The sequence below is a fragment of the Phyllobates terribilis genome, unplaced genomic scaffold, assembly GCF_046119375.1.
Source record: "Phyllobates terribilis strain yellow unplaced genomic scaffold, ASM4611937v1 Scaffold_13__5_contigs__length_258822181, whole genome shotgun sequence".
Taxonomy (NCBI): Eukaryota; Metazoa; Chordata; class Amphibia; order Anura; family Dendrobatidae; genus Phyllobates; species Phyllobates terribilis.
The window spans coordinates 209,883,442-209,898,060 of NW_027362773.1; the positions used below are offsets into that span (position 1 = coordinate 209,883,442).

Genomic DNA, 14,619 nt, shown 5'->3' on the forward strand with positions numbered 1-14,619 from the left:
TAGAAAGCGGCAATGGCGTAACTTGAAGCTAATGGGCCTCAATGCAAAAGCTCAAACGGGGGCCCCAACTATTGCAAGTCTTTAATAGTATTGGTCTTTTTATATTGGCCAAAAACACTTTTTGTGCCCTTTAGGTTCCAGGACACGGATGCAATTGCAACCCCTGCACCTATTGTAGTTACGCCCCTTTAAAGTGGGATCTTGGGGGTTATTTTAAGAATGCCTGTGGCTGTCAAATAAGGATCACAATTCAGGGTGGATGAGCTGTGATGCCATTATATAGGGTTCTCTACTGTCACAGCATGATTTTTTTTTACTGTATGGACGTCTTCTAGCTGGCAGGGTCCAAAAAGCATCCAGAAAAGTATACATGTACCCTCTGTGCCATCCAAAAGCTGGATGACATAAATCCATTTTCTACGTTCATGTCGACAGCAATTGCCTAGCATAATGCTGGTATGGAAAATAATGAAGGACGGCTCGAGTTTTCTCCATCCACATTTCTAAATTCCGCAGACAGCGTAGGTTAAGATAATGCAGCGCCAGACTTTAAAGAAGAGAAGTATGGACGGGTTTTGTGCCTGGGGACTGCAGTTTTTGTCACCACTGAGAGGGTTAATGTCAACCTGTCACATGAATATAACAAAAATACAGTCCTGGGGGACTTCACTCCACAGTCTACTAGAGGGGGGCACCAATTACGGGTTAACACCCACTCCAGAGACCGGCACAACTTGTCAATGTTCAGCGGCGAGTGGGCAATTATCAGGATCCCTAGACGGCAATGCCCACAGGCTGGAGAGAAGGGGGGGAGAACGGTGCGATTGAGATGTAGGTACTGAAAAAAAAAAAGTCTTCAAAACTAAACATAACAATAACCATTTCTACAGCATTTAGCCACAAATCTACTAATATACAGTACAGACCAAAAGTTTGGACACACCTTCTCATTTAAAGCTTTTTTTTGTATTTTCATGACTATGAAAATTGTACATTCACACTGAAGGCATCAAAACTATGAATTAACACATGTGGAATTATATACTTAACAAAAAAGTGTGAAACAACTGAAAATATGTCTTATATTCTAGGTTCTTCAAAGTAGCCACCTTTTGCTTTGATGACTGCTTTGCACACTCTTGGCATTCTCTTGATGAGCTTCAAGAGGTAGTCACCGAAAATGGTCTTCCAACAATCTTGAAAGCGTTCCCAGAGATGCTTAGCACTTGTTGGCCCTTTTGCCTTCACTCTGCGGTCCAGCTCACCCCAAACCATCTCGATTGGGTTCAGGTCTGGTGACTGTGGAGGCCAGGTCATCTGGCGTAGCACCCCATCACTCTCATTCTTGGTCAAATAGCCCTTACACAGCCTGGAGGTGTGTTTGGGGTCATTGTCCTGTTGAAAAATAAATGATGGTCCAACTAAACGCAAACCGGATGGAATAGCATGCCACTGCAAGATGCTGTGGTAGCCATGCTGGTTCAGTATCCCTTCAATTTTGAATAAATCCCCAACAGTGTCACCAGCAAAGCACCCTCACACCATCACACCTCCTCCTCCATGCTTCACGGTGGGAACCAGGCATGTAGAGTCCATCCGTTCACCTTTTCTGCATCGCACAAAGACACGGTGGTTGGAACCAAAGATCTCAAATTTGGACTCATCAGACCAAAGCACATATTTCCACTGGTCTAATGTCCATTCCTTGTGTTCTTTAGCCCAAAAACAAGTCTCTTCTGCTTGTTGCCTGTCCTTAGCAGTGGTTTCCTAGCAGCTATTTTACCATGAAGGCCTGCTGCACAAAGTCTCCTTTTAACAGTTGTTGAAGAGATGTGTCTGCTGCTAGAACTCTGTGTGGCATTGACCTTGTCTCTAATCTGAGCTGCTGTTAACCTGCGATTTCTGAGGCTGGTGACTCGGATAAACTTATCCTCAGAAGCAGAGGTGACTCTTGGTCTTCCTTTCCTGGGGTGGTCCTCATGTGAGCCAGTTTCTTTGTAGCGCTTGGTGGTTTTTGCAACTGCACTTGGGGACACTTTCAAAGTTTGCCCAATTTTTCAGACTGATGGACCTTCATTTCTTAAAGTAATGATGGCCACTTGTTTTTCTTTACTTAGCTGCTTTTTTCTTGCCGTAATACAAATTCTAACAGTCTATTCAGTAGGACTATCAGCTGTGCATCCACCTGACTTCTGCACAACACAACTGATGGTCCCAACCCCATTTATAAGGCAAGAAATCCCACTTATTAAACCTGACAGGGCACACCTGTGAAGTGAAAACCATTTCCGGTGACTACCTCTTGAAGCTCATCAAGAGAATGCCAAGAGTGTGCAAAGCAGTCATCAAAGCAAAAGGGGGCTACCTTGAAGAACCTAGAATATAAGACATATTTTCAGTTGTTTCACACTTTTTTGTTAAGTATATAATTCCACATGTGTCAATTCATAGTTTTGATGCCTTCAGTGTGAATGTACAATTTTCAAAGTCATGAAAATACAGAAAAATCTTTAAATGAGAAGGTGTGTCCAAACTTTTGGTCTGTACTGTATATCTACTAATAGCCCAGACGGTCATTTTAAGGGTTAAGAGCCAGAGTTTGAAAACGCAAAAAGTATAAAGTAAAGTTTCCGATCATCAGAATAAAGTAAAAAAAATAAATAATCTGAAAATGTAAATATACAAAGTATTTTGCAATGACAAAAACTAGTAGTGACAGTCGGAGGCCAAGTGATCGTGGGTTGATTTCTGTTTTCTGATCTAATTTCTTGCAACGTTTTGAGAACTATTTTTCTCCGCAGCGACAAATCTTTTCCGGTAAATATCTCCATTCCAAGCGACTAATAAACAATAATGAAAATTTCTTTGTAAAATGAACTCGTAAAGGCTTTTATAAAAGCTCCCACTGGCAGAGACTTTGTGTGAATTAATTTGGAAAAGAACATAATAGAAAAAAACAAAAAAAAACAACCTGTGACGTGAATCTAATACCTTTCTGCAGCTCGCTGGATCTCAAAACCAGTCTACAATTTCATTAATTATTATATCTGGGTGCAAGGATTGGCTACTGCTCTCCCGACCTGGCCAAGATCAGACCGCAATGCACGGACTGCTTGCAGCTTTCCCGACCTGGCCGAGATCGGACAGCAATGCATGGAGTGGCTGCAGCTCTCCTGACCTGGCTGAGATCGGACTGCAATGCATGGACTGGTTGCAGCTCTAACGACCTGGCTGAGATCGGACTGCAATGCATGGACTGGTTGCAGCTCTCCCGACCTGGCCGAGATCGGACCGCAATGCACGGACTGGCTGCAGCTCTCCTGACCTGGCTGAGATCGGACTGCAATGCATGGACTGGTTGCAACTCTCCTGACCTGGCCGACATCGGACCGCAATGCACGGACTGGTTGCAGCTCTCCCGACCTGGCTGAGATCAGACCGCAATGCACGGACTGGCTGCAGGTCTCCTGACCTGGCCGACCTTGGGAATGATAAAATCCGCCATGCCCAATCCATCTATCCCCCCACATCTGACAACAGATGAGGATTTGGATACCCCCATACACATCAGATACCCTTGCACGCTCGTTTATAAACACAAATAAAGTGGCTGGCAGAAACCTCTGATGGAGACTTATCTCCCTTTAGAACAAAGGAGGGGGCATACTGAAATCCAACATGCCCAATCAATCTATACCACGACATGTGACATCAGAGGAGAATTGTGATACACATAAGATATCCTTGCTCTCTCGGTTTCTGCTCTCTACAGGAAGGAGCAGCTGCCATTAACCTCTGATGGAGACTTACAAAGGATTGGGCATAATGATGAAATAACCCATGCTCAATCCATCTATACCCCAACATCTGACAGCAGGGCAATTTTTGGAGTTTTCATGTGAAGTACAACATATTTATGATTGAATTTTTACTTAAAAGTTGCAAAAATAAAAGGCATTCTAAAAAGATGTAGAACAAATATATTTATGTTGTAACCAGTTTTAATATTCAGAAAAAGTTGCAAAACTAAACTTGTACAGGTATATTATGCTGGTTTCAGCCACTAGATGGCAGCACAAAATTCACAAGGATATTCTGATAATTTTTTTGCAATTGAAAAAATATATATATATTTTTTCAACGCTACCTTTTAGTCAAAATGCAAAAATATGTAAGAATGTCAAGTGCATATTAGTTTACTACCTTCTAACCTGCATTATCTTTAGGTGGGGACTCTATTTAAGCCAATAGCATTTGCAAGATTTTGACTTAAAGGATATTGGAGAAGCAGTAGTTGGCAGACGAGTCTGGACTAAGACCCATCAGGAGACATAAGAAATTGTCAAAAACCCTATAACGCTATGAAAAAAAACCATGGAAATATTGTTTGTGCGTTCCCAGTTTACATGTGAGGTGGAACATAACTGACAATTGTCATGATGGACCCGGAAAGCTTGAGGGGGTCTCACAAAACTGCACAGATGCTTTGGTAAATCTTGTGAAGTGAGAAATTCCCTTATTACCTAAAGGGGTGACTGAGAATTACAGCTTATCACCTATCCAGAGGATAGGTAGTAAGTGACTGATTGCTGGTGGTCTCATCTATTAGGTAATAGGATAGGTAGTAAGTGACTGATCATTGGTGGTCTCATCTATTAGGTAATAGGATAGGAAGTAAGTGACCGATCTCTGGTGTTCCCATCTATTAGGTAATAGGATAGATAATAAGTGACTGATAACTGGTGTTTCCATCTATTAGATAATAGGATAGGTAGTAAGTGACTGATCGCTGGTGGTCCCATTTATTAGGTAATCGGATAGATAATAAGTGACTGATAACTGGTGTTTCCATCTATTAGATAATAGGATAGGTAGTAAGTGACTGCTCGCTGGTTCTCTCATCTGTTAGGTAATAGAATAGGTAATAAGTGACCGATGTTACGGGTCCGGGTGGTGGAACCTCTGTGCTGTGATGCAAGGAGGGACCAGAAGGGCGTAACTAAGACCCTACCCGGACCGACCCTGGCCACACGGCGGCTTAGTCGACTCCGTGAACCAAGGAAGGACCGGGAAGGTGAACCAGGTGCCACTCTGGGACCGACCTTGTGTGAGAGCAGGCGACTCCCACGGGTCAGATGGCTGAAGCTGACAGGTACAGCAGATGAGCACGGCCGGTAGACAGACAGGTGATATGGGTAGGCAAGCAGGTGGGCACGGCCGGTAGACTGACAGGTGATGTGGGTAAGCAAGCAGGCGGGCTTGGCAGGCAGACAGGCTGGCGGGCACGGCTGAAAGACTGGCAGGCGGGCATGGCTGAAAGACTGGCAGGCGGGCATGGCTGATAGACAGGCTGGCGGGCACTGGAACCTGAGGGCTGAGGAGAGTGTTAGCACACAAACAACAACCTTGTGTTACGGATCCAGGTGGTGGAACCTCTGTGTTTCGGTGCAAGGAGGGACCAGAGGGGCGTGACTAAGTGCCTACTCGGCCTGACAAAGGTCGCACGGCGGCTCAATCGACTCCGTGAACCAGGGAGGAACCGAGCAGGTGGACCAGGTGCCATTCTGGGACTGACCTTGTGTGAGGGCAGGTGACTCCCATGGGTCAGATGGCAGGAACTGACTGGTACAGCGAATGAGCACGGCAGGAAGGCTGACGGGTGGTCCGGGTGGATAAGCAGGCTGGTTAGGCAGATAGCCAGACGGGTGCTCCGGGTAGGCAAGCAGGCGGACACGACAGGTAACAGGCAGGTGCTCCTAGTAGGTAGGCTGGTGGGCACGGCAGGTAACTGGCAGGTGCTTCCAGGTAAGCAGGCTGGCAGAACTATAGACAGACTGGCGGGCAGGACTGTAGACAGACTGGTGGGCAGGACTGACAGGCAGCGGGACCTGAGGGCTGAAGCAAGTGTTAGCACATGGAACAACAACCTTGCACAGGCACCTCCATATTGGAGGAGGTGCCTAATATAGGGGAAGTCCTCCGGCCATTGGCTGGGGACTCTATAGGACGGCCAATGGCAGCAGCAGGGGCGCTGGACCAGGACCGCGGCGGTGAGGGGAACAGCGTCTCTGCCCGGCAGGAGGCAGAGACGCTGATGCTACAGTACCCCCCCTTTACGCCCCCTCTTCTTTAGGCCCGCAAGAAATTTTTTAAGAAGATGAGGGGCATGAATGTTCTCCTTGGGTTCCCAAGACCTCTCCTCAGGGCCAAACCCCTTCCAATCCACAAGAAAGAAGGTCTTTCCTCTTACCCTCTTGGTGGCCAAAATGTTTTCTACCTTAAAGACGTCCTCATCGGAGACTGGAGCAGGAGTGGCACCTAGATCGTCGGAGAAAGAATTAAGGACAACAGGTTTGAGTAGGGATACATGAAAGCAGTTGGGAATCCGTAAGGTGACCGGGAGTTTCAGCTTGTAAGCCACGGGATTGATTTGGTTCAGAACCTCGAACGGACCAATGAACTGCGGACCCAACTTATAGTAAGGTATCTTGAGACGAACATATTTGGAGGAAAGCCACACCTTGTCTCCCGGACGGAATTGAGGGGGATGCAGACGTCTTTTATCAGCATCTTTCTTCATCCGCTCAGAGGACTGAAAAAGTGCAGATCTAGTGTCTTCCCAAATAGCAGAAAATTCGCTGGCCAGAGACTCCGCGGCAGGATTGTCCACTGAAGAGGAGACGGGAAACGGAATCCGAGGGTGTTGACCGTAGACCACAAAGAACAGGGATTTAGAATAAGACTCGCTCTCGTGGTTTTTATAGGAGAACTCGGCCCAGGGCAGGAGCTCAACCCAATCGTTATGGTGAGCGTTGACAAAATGTCGAAGAAAACTGGTAAGGATCTGATTGATCCGTTCCACTTGACCATTGGACTGAGGATGATAGGCAGAAGAAAAATCCAAAGAGACATCCAGCAGCTTGCACCTGGCTCTCCAGAAGCGGGAAGTGAACTGAACTCCTTGGTCCGAGACAATGTGGAGGGAGGGGTAAGTCGTGGAGACGGAAGATGTGACGGATGAAGTCCTTAGCCAGCACAGGTGCGGACGGGAGACCAGGCAGAGGGATGAAGTGAGCCATCTTGGAGAAGCGGTCGGCGACCACCCAAATGACAGTACAACCGGCCGATACAGGAAGATCCGTGATGAAATCCATTGCAATATGTTGCCATGGAGCGGAAGGGACGGGAAGAGGGAGAAGGCGATCGGCTGGAAGGTGCCTAGGTATCTTGTTACGGGCTCAAGAGGAACAAGCTGCGACAAAATCCGCAACATCCTTGCGGAGGGAGGGCCACCAATAATGTCGGGCAATGAGTAGAAGCGTCTTCCTCTGGCTGGCATGACGAGCCAGTTTGGATGAATAACCCCAGAGTAAGACCCTCTTCCGATCCTGATCCGCTACATAGGTCTTACCAGGAGGTAGATGAGACAGATCGAAGGGATCAACAGTCATTATTCTAGAGGGGTCAATGATGTGTAGCTGCTCCTCCTCTTGGTCGATGGGCAAAAATGAGCGGGATAGAGCGTCGGCTTTAATGTTCTGGTCTGCTGGGCGGTAATGAAGAGTGAAGCAGAATCGAGCAAAGAACAAAGACCATCTGGCCTGACGCAGGTTTAGTCTTTGGGCGGTCTGCAAATAAGCAAGGTTTTTATGGTCAGACCAGCAGTTCTCGATCTTTTATGGAGTGATTGCGCTCGGACGGAGAGAAGAGTTTGGAGAAGAAGCCGCAGGTCACCATTATCCCGGACGAGGATTTCTGGATGAGCACTGCTCCGGCCCCGGAGGAAGAGGTATCAACCTCCAGGCAGAACTGTTTATTGCAATCAGGCCGATGTAACACAGGAGCGGATTAGAAGGCTTGTTTAAGAGAGACAAAGGCATTCTCCGCCTCGGAAGTCCATTCCCTGGGATTTGCACCTTTACGGGTGAGAGCAGAGATAGGAGCAGTCCGGGAGGAGAAATGAGGAATGAAGAGGCGGTAATAGTTAGCGAAACCCAGAAAAAGCTGAATAGCCTTCAACCCCTCAGGTTGGGGCCACTTTAGGATGGCAGACACCTTCTCGGGATCCATCTGCAGCCCGGTCTCAGAGATGATATACCCCAGAAATGGTAGTGAGGTCTGCTCAAAGAGGCATTTCTCGTACTTAGAATACAGGCGATTCCTCCAGAGCCTCAGTAGGACCTGACGCACATCCCTCCGGTGAGAGGGCAGATCAGGGGAGAACACCAAGATATCGTCCAGGTACACCACCACGCAGGAATACAGGAGATCTCGGAAGATGTAATTTACTAACTCCTGGAAGAAGACTGGAGCATTACAGAGACCGAAGGGCATCATGCAGTATTCATAGTGACCATCCCGAGTGTTGAATGCCGTCTTCCACTCGTCTCCCTGGCGAATCCGGACCAGATTGTACGCCCCACAAAGATCGAGCTTAGTGAAGATCTTTGCGCCTTTTAGGCAGTCAAACAGCTCCGAGATGAGAGGCAGCGGGTACTTATTTTTGATGGTAATCTGGTTTAGGCCCCTATAGTCGATACAAGGACGAAGAGAGCCATCTTTCTTTTTGACGAAGAAGAATCCTGCTCCAGCCGGAGAGGTGGATTTTTGGATAAATTCCCTAGCAAGATTCTCTTCTATGTATTCAGACATAGCACAGGTCTCGGCCAGCGACAAGTGGTAGATTCGCCCGTGAGGAGGTGAAGCACCAGGTATTAGGTCAATGAGGCAATCATACGGCCTATGAGGTGGTAGTGTTTCTGCCTCCTTTTTATCAAAGACGTCCGCATATGACCAGTAGGGTGCCGGCAGGCCAAGTAGGTTAGCAGGAGTAGACGGGGGTCGAGCTGGACGAACTGGTACCAGACAGGACTTATGGCATTCCTGACCCCAACGGAGCATCTCCCCCGAGCTCCAATTCAGGACGGACTCATGTCTCTGTAACCAAGGCAGGCCAAGCAAGAGGGGATGAGAGAGACCGGACAGGACGTGAAAGGAGATCCTCTCTGAGTGCAGCATTCCCACCTGAAGAGTTACAGGCTCAGTGACAAAAAAGATGGTTTCAGAGAGAAGCTTTCCATCCACAGAGGAAACCGCTAAAGGATCAGCCGGACGTATGGTAGGAATCTGAAAACGCTCCACAACGGCCTGTTGAATGAGATTCCCAGCGGCTCCAGAATCCAGATAGGCAGTCTCGAAGAAGCGGGTCTCACCACTGGTAACAGAAACGGACAGAGTCAAGGGCGGAGAGGAAGAACTCTTGCCTAGGCCGACCTCTCAGAGCGGTCCTAGACACTGGAGTTTCCCGGTCTCACCGGGCAGGAGCGGATCTGATGCTCTATATTGCCACAGTAGAAGCAACTCCCTTCGGCACGGCGGGTCTCCTGGCAAGACTTGACCATCTTAACTTGGTCAATCTGCATTGACTTTGGAGAAGACACCCGGGGGAATGCTGGTTGCGAGACTGGACGTAGGAAGGTTGGAGTGAGGCGCAGAGTTCTTCTCTCACGGGTCGTCTCCTTAGAAAGCTCCAGAAAACGGATGTCAATCCGGGTAGCCAATGACACCAGTTCTTCCAGGAAGGGAGGTATGTCGCGACCGGCTAGCTCATCCTTGATCCGTCCGGAAAGGCCCTCCCAAAAGGTGGACACCAGAGCCTCATTGTTCCAGGCAAGTTCAGAGGCGAGGGTTTGGAAACGCAAGGCATACTGTCCCACAGAGAGACTCCCTTGGCGGAGTCGGAGAAGTGAGGAGGCAGTAGAAAATTTTCGTCCAGGTTCATCGAACACCTTCCGGAAAGCCACGAGGAAGGCCTGGAGATTGGACACCAGAGGATCCCCTCTCTCCCACAGAGGGTTAAGCCGCGCCAACGCCTCTCCGGTGAGGTGAGACATGATGAATGCCACCTTGGCCCGGTTGGAGGTGAACTGGTGTGCCAGGAGTTCAAAGTGCAGGGTGCACTGATTTATGAAGCCCCGACATAGGACAGGGTCACCACCAAAACGTGGAGGCGCAGAAAGCCGGGGTCCAAAGCTGGGTGCCACAGCGCCACTGGGTTGAGTGGTCGTCGAAGCGGGTGCCGCTCGGTGAGAGGCGGACACAGTCGGGGTGAACAGCGCATCCAGACGGGAGTTGACTGTCCGCCGATAGGACAGGATAGTATCCTGTTGGGATCTCTGGCGAGAGACCTCTTGGTACAGGTCTGAGAGCGAAGGAGCCTGCTGGGAGCCACCGGATTCCATGGCCTGTGCAAACTATTACGGATCCGTGTGGTGGAACCTCTGTGTGTTATGTTCTGCTACCAGAGCTAAGGAAAGAGAGGAGATCTGTCCCTACGATAGAACTCAGCTTAAACCCTACGATGTAACAGGGGACCTGATCCTGCGATCAGACCTGCTAAAGTCCTAAGCTAGTCTGTACGGAGACCTATAGATGTGGGGAAGGAATCCCTACAAGTACTAAGGACTGGGAGGAAAATGGGACACCTCCTAACAGAAATAGTAGCAGACAGACGAACAAACAAAATATATAGAACAAAGAGGTCCGTAGACCAAGCAAACTAACAGAGTTAGATACAGAGCACAGGCTAGCTAGAAAGTAGTTAAACAATGAAGTCCAGCAAAGCCAGAAGGGCGGAGCAGGATTAAATAGGCCAACAAGGTCATGTGACCAGCAAAGGAAAAAAAAACCTAAGAGCAAGGTTCTAACAGTGTGCTGTGATGCAAGGAGGGACTAGAGGGGCGTAACTAAGTGCCTACCCGGACCAACCCTGGCCACACGGCAGCTTAGTCGACTCCGTAAACCAAGGAGGGACCGGGAAGGTGAACCAGATGCCACTCTGGGACCGACCTTGTGTGAGAGCAGGCGACTCCCACGGGTCAGATGGCTGAAGCTGACAAGTACAGCAGATGAGCACGGCCGGTAGACAGACAGGTGATACGGGTAGGCAAGCAGGTGGGCACGGCCGGTAGACTGACAGGTGATGCGGGTAGGCAAGCAGGCGGGCTAGGCAGGTAGACAGGCTGGCGGGCACGGCTGATAGACAGGCTGACGTGCACTGGAACCTGAGGGCTGAGGAGAGTGTTAGCACACAAACAGCAACCTTGCACAGGCACCTCCATTTTGGAGGAGGTGCTTTAAATAGGAGTAGTCCCCCAGCCATTGGCCGGGGAATCTTTAGGACTGCGCGCGGCCCCTTTAAGAGAGAGGGAGTGCACGCCCTAAGTACAGTGCCCAGGAGACTGTGCGTGGTGCACGCACCCTGGGTAGCAGCAGGGGAGCTGGAGGACGCCGGACCGGGAGCGCGGCGGTGAGGGGATTGGCGTCTCTGCCCGGCAGGAGGCAGAGACGCTGACGCTACAACTGATCACTGGTGGTCCCATCTATTAGATAATAGGATAGGTAGTAAGTGACTGATCACTGGTGGTCTCATCTATTAGGTAATAGGATAGATAATAAGTGACTGATAACTGGTGTTTCCATCTATTAGGTAATAGGATAGGTAGTAAGTGCCTGATCACTGGTGGTCCCATCTATTAGGTAATAGGATAGGTAGTAAGTGACTGATCGCTGGTGGTTCCATCTATTAGGTAATAGGATAGGTAGTAAGTGACTGATCGCTGGTGGTCTCATTTATTAGGTAATAGGATAGATAATAAGTGACTGATAACTGGTGTTTCCATCTATTAGGTAATAGGATAGGTAGTAAGTGACTGATCTCTGATGGTCTTGTCTATTAGGTAATAGGATAGGTAGTAAGTGACTGATCGCTGGTGGTCTTGTCTAATAGGTAATAGGATAGGTAGTAAGTGACTGATCTCTGGTGGTCTCATCTATTCGGTAATAGGATAGGTAATAAGTGACTGATTGCTGGTGGTCCCATCTATTAGATAATATGATAGGTAGTAAGTGACTGATCACTGGTGCTCTCATCTATTAAGTAATAGGATAGGTAGTAAGTGACCGATCGCTAAATGCACCACTAGGGTTATAGTAGATTTTGAGATGACAAATGGGGTTTGTATATCTTATTTCATACTGGAAAGGGGTACATAGTCATCCATTCTGCAACTAAATAAAAGCAATGCCTTGAAAGTTCACAAATGTTCCCTTTGGCAGTCATTGCAATGTCCTTGAAGATTCTCACCTGGCTTTTGATATTCTCAAGTCTACAGTCCTCCCACCAGTGAGTCTCAGTAGTTGTACATATGAGAGGTGCATGTCGGCCTCGCTGAGAGCCCCAGACAGCGGTACTGGTAGGTTCAATCAGTCTTGGGAAAATCATTGCAGCTGTTCTATCACCTAATGTTATCAGCATAAGGACGGGCGTGTATACTTATGCAATGTTTACATAAGGAAGACAGTAATCGAAAGCTACAGGTAGGTGACACAATCATCCGTGCTGAGATAATAACACCACACATATTTGTGTGTGCCAACACATGGCGCAGCTGCTATCGGAAGAGGCAGATGTGCCCGACGTGTTCTGCGTGCCAAGTGGATTGTCATCTTAGAAAGTGGTGTGCTGTGCCAAGTGCTTGCTCATCTGCTGATGACACACGCTATGGCACTCACATGGTTCCCTATTCTCAACCAGGTTTCCATATTGTTACACATGTCTAGGACTGGGAAAAGCCTGGCATCCCCACTGGGAGCAGCTGGAGTTGGGGAGTCTCAAAATACCTATGAAATGAAGGTATTTTTGTGTATGGGGTAAGTATGAACAAATGTTTCCATTGAAATTAATAGCTGAATGCAATATAAACCTGCAATATTTCCATTATTTATGAATTAGAAGACTGGCGCATTCAAACCATTGGATCGGACAATTTTCACCATCATGCCATCGGCTTCGACTTCTACCCTATTTCAATGTTTTTAACTTGTTCACTATGTTTCCTTTCAGAAAAACATACCACAAAGTTGACCGCCTTCCTAAAGCCCACTATACACTTTAGATGGCTGTCGGCTGAACGATGGTTTGGCCAATAGTTTGGTCAATTGTTCAGCTGGCAGTCATCATGGCTGACTGCCAAACATGTGTGCCGGCGGCATATCTCCGGAAGAAAAAAATGTTTGGCAATCTGAAATCGGACATGATGGATGCTTAACTCCCCCCACGATAATCAATTGTCCAGGTCCCCCATATACATTATATTGTTGGCCAAACCTGTCGATATCGGTGAGTTTGGATGACATTAGTCTAATGTGTATGGGGGCTTAAAGGCTTCCTAATACATTGGGCTCCTGCTGATGGATCCAACCATTTTTGGTGCTGCAAAGTAAAACCTCAATCAGAATTCCATGAAACACAGTCTGAGTACGGACCGTGATGTACAGATGGGCTGGGGGTCTCCTGACTTCGACTTGACAGCCTAGTTGGCATATATGAGGCTGTCAAGTTCAGAACTGGAGACCCGTGGCCGGTTCATACAATGCAGTCAGTACTCGGACTGTGTTTTACAGACGTTTGAATGAGGCTTTAAAATGATGTCCAACATTCTCAGCTATTCACTTCAGATATTTTACTGAAAACACTGGATTCATTTTATTATCACTTGCCTCCAAAGTCATTTGCAAGTCCAAATGATCTGCAAACTAGAGAGATGTAAAAATTACTGACTATAGAAAAAGTTCACGTCAGTGGTTTAATAATTTTGATATGAAGGATGATAGCAATTATCAGAACAATACAATGGGGAGAAAAGGCGGAACAATAAATATAAAACATATATCACGCTATATTGCATAAGTGTAAGCGCCATGAATTTTATAGTGTAGGGTTATTTTTGCAGAAAATGTTACTGAATTACTTGAATGGGTTTTCCACATTGATGACCTATCCCTTGGATGAGCCATTAATATCGGATGTGTGGCGTACTGACTCCTGACATTCTTTTCGACATTGTGTAGGGGCTGTGAATCCTACTGCAAGCTTTGGTGGTAGTGGCCTCTGACCCCTAAGTAATTAATATTAAAACTTCTTTACTAAAATACCATTACTTGAACTGTTGGAGCACCTAGAATTTACTGGGGCAACCCTGTCTATCCTTTGGACTACAGACTGTAGTACACAGTGGCCTATACTCCATGAATGAGGTCTGGATTATAGACTTTGGTAACTCTAGATACAATGATTCAGCACGACATAACAAAGGTGATGTGTGGAAGGGTTCTCGTGGTAGACGGGTGGATGAAGGGTTGAAAACTGTCCAGAAAATTCCAGGACAGTCTGTAAAAATAGGGCACTTTTTTTAATCTGTCCGTAAAATAATTTAAGGCGTCAATGATTTTTTTAAAAGAAATTTATACAGATTATTTTGACTGTAATTATCATTGTCTTACAGTTCACAGTGAATGTAGCTGATGTCTTCATATCGGAATTATGGACTGTAGATATTGATCACTTATAATCATAATTATTTATTATGATTTTCCAATGTGTCCATAAAATTTTTTGTCTGCCCATGATTTTTTTATATTAAAAAACAGCTGCACGCTCATATAGTTGCAAACAGTGTAGAGTTTATTAAATAACTAATGTTCACCACACCGTGGAATAATATTAGAAGCGATACGTCGTGACGTTTAGACTCAATCCTGGGTCTTTGTCAAACATCG

At 47.0% G+C, this 14,619-nt stretch overlaps 1 protein-coding gene across 3 annotated transcripts in view; it reads left to right on the forward strand.

The window, feature by feature from the left end:
- ACSF3 (acyl-CoA synthetase family member 3) overlaps positions 1–14,619 on the forward strand; it is a 64,450-nt gene that overhangs the window by 22,205 nt on the left and 27,626 nt on the right. The window contains exon 1 of one of the 3 annotated variants that reach the window (XM_073659188.1): positions 10,777–10,941. The exons of 1 other annotated variant lie outside the window; for it this stretch is intronic. The gene's annotated coding sequence lies outside the window, so the exon portion shown is untranslated. Of the gene's footprint in view, positions 1–10,776; positions 10,942–14,619 lie in introns of those variants that run through there. One more of the 3 variants, XM_073659189.1, reaches the window with a different exon arrangement.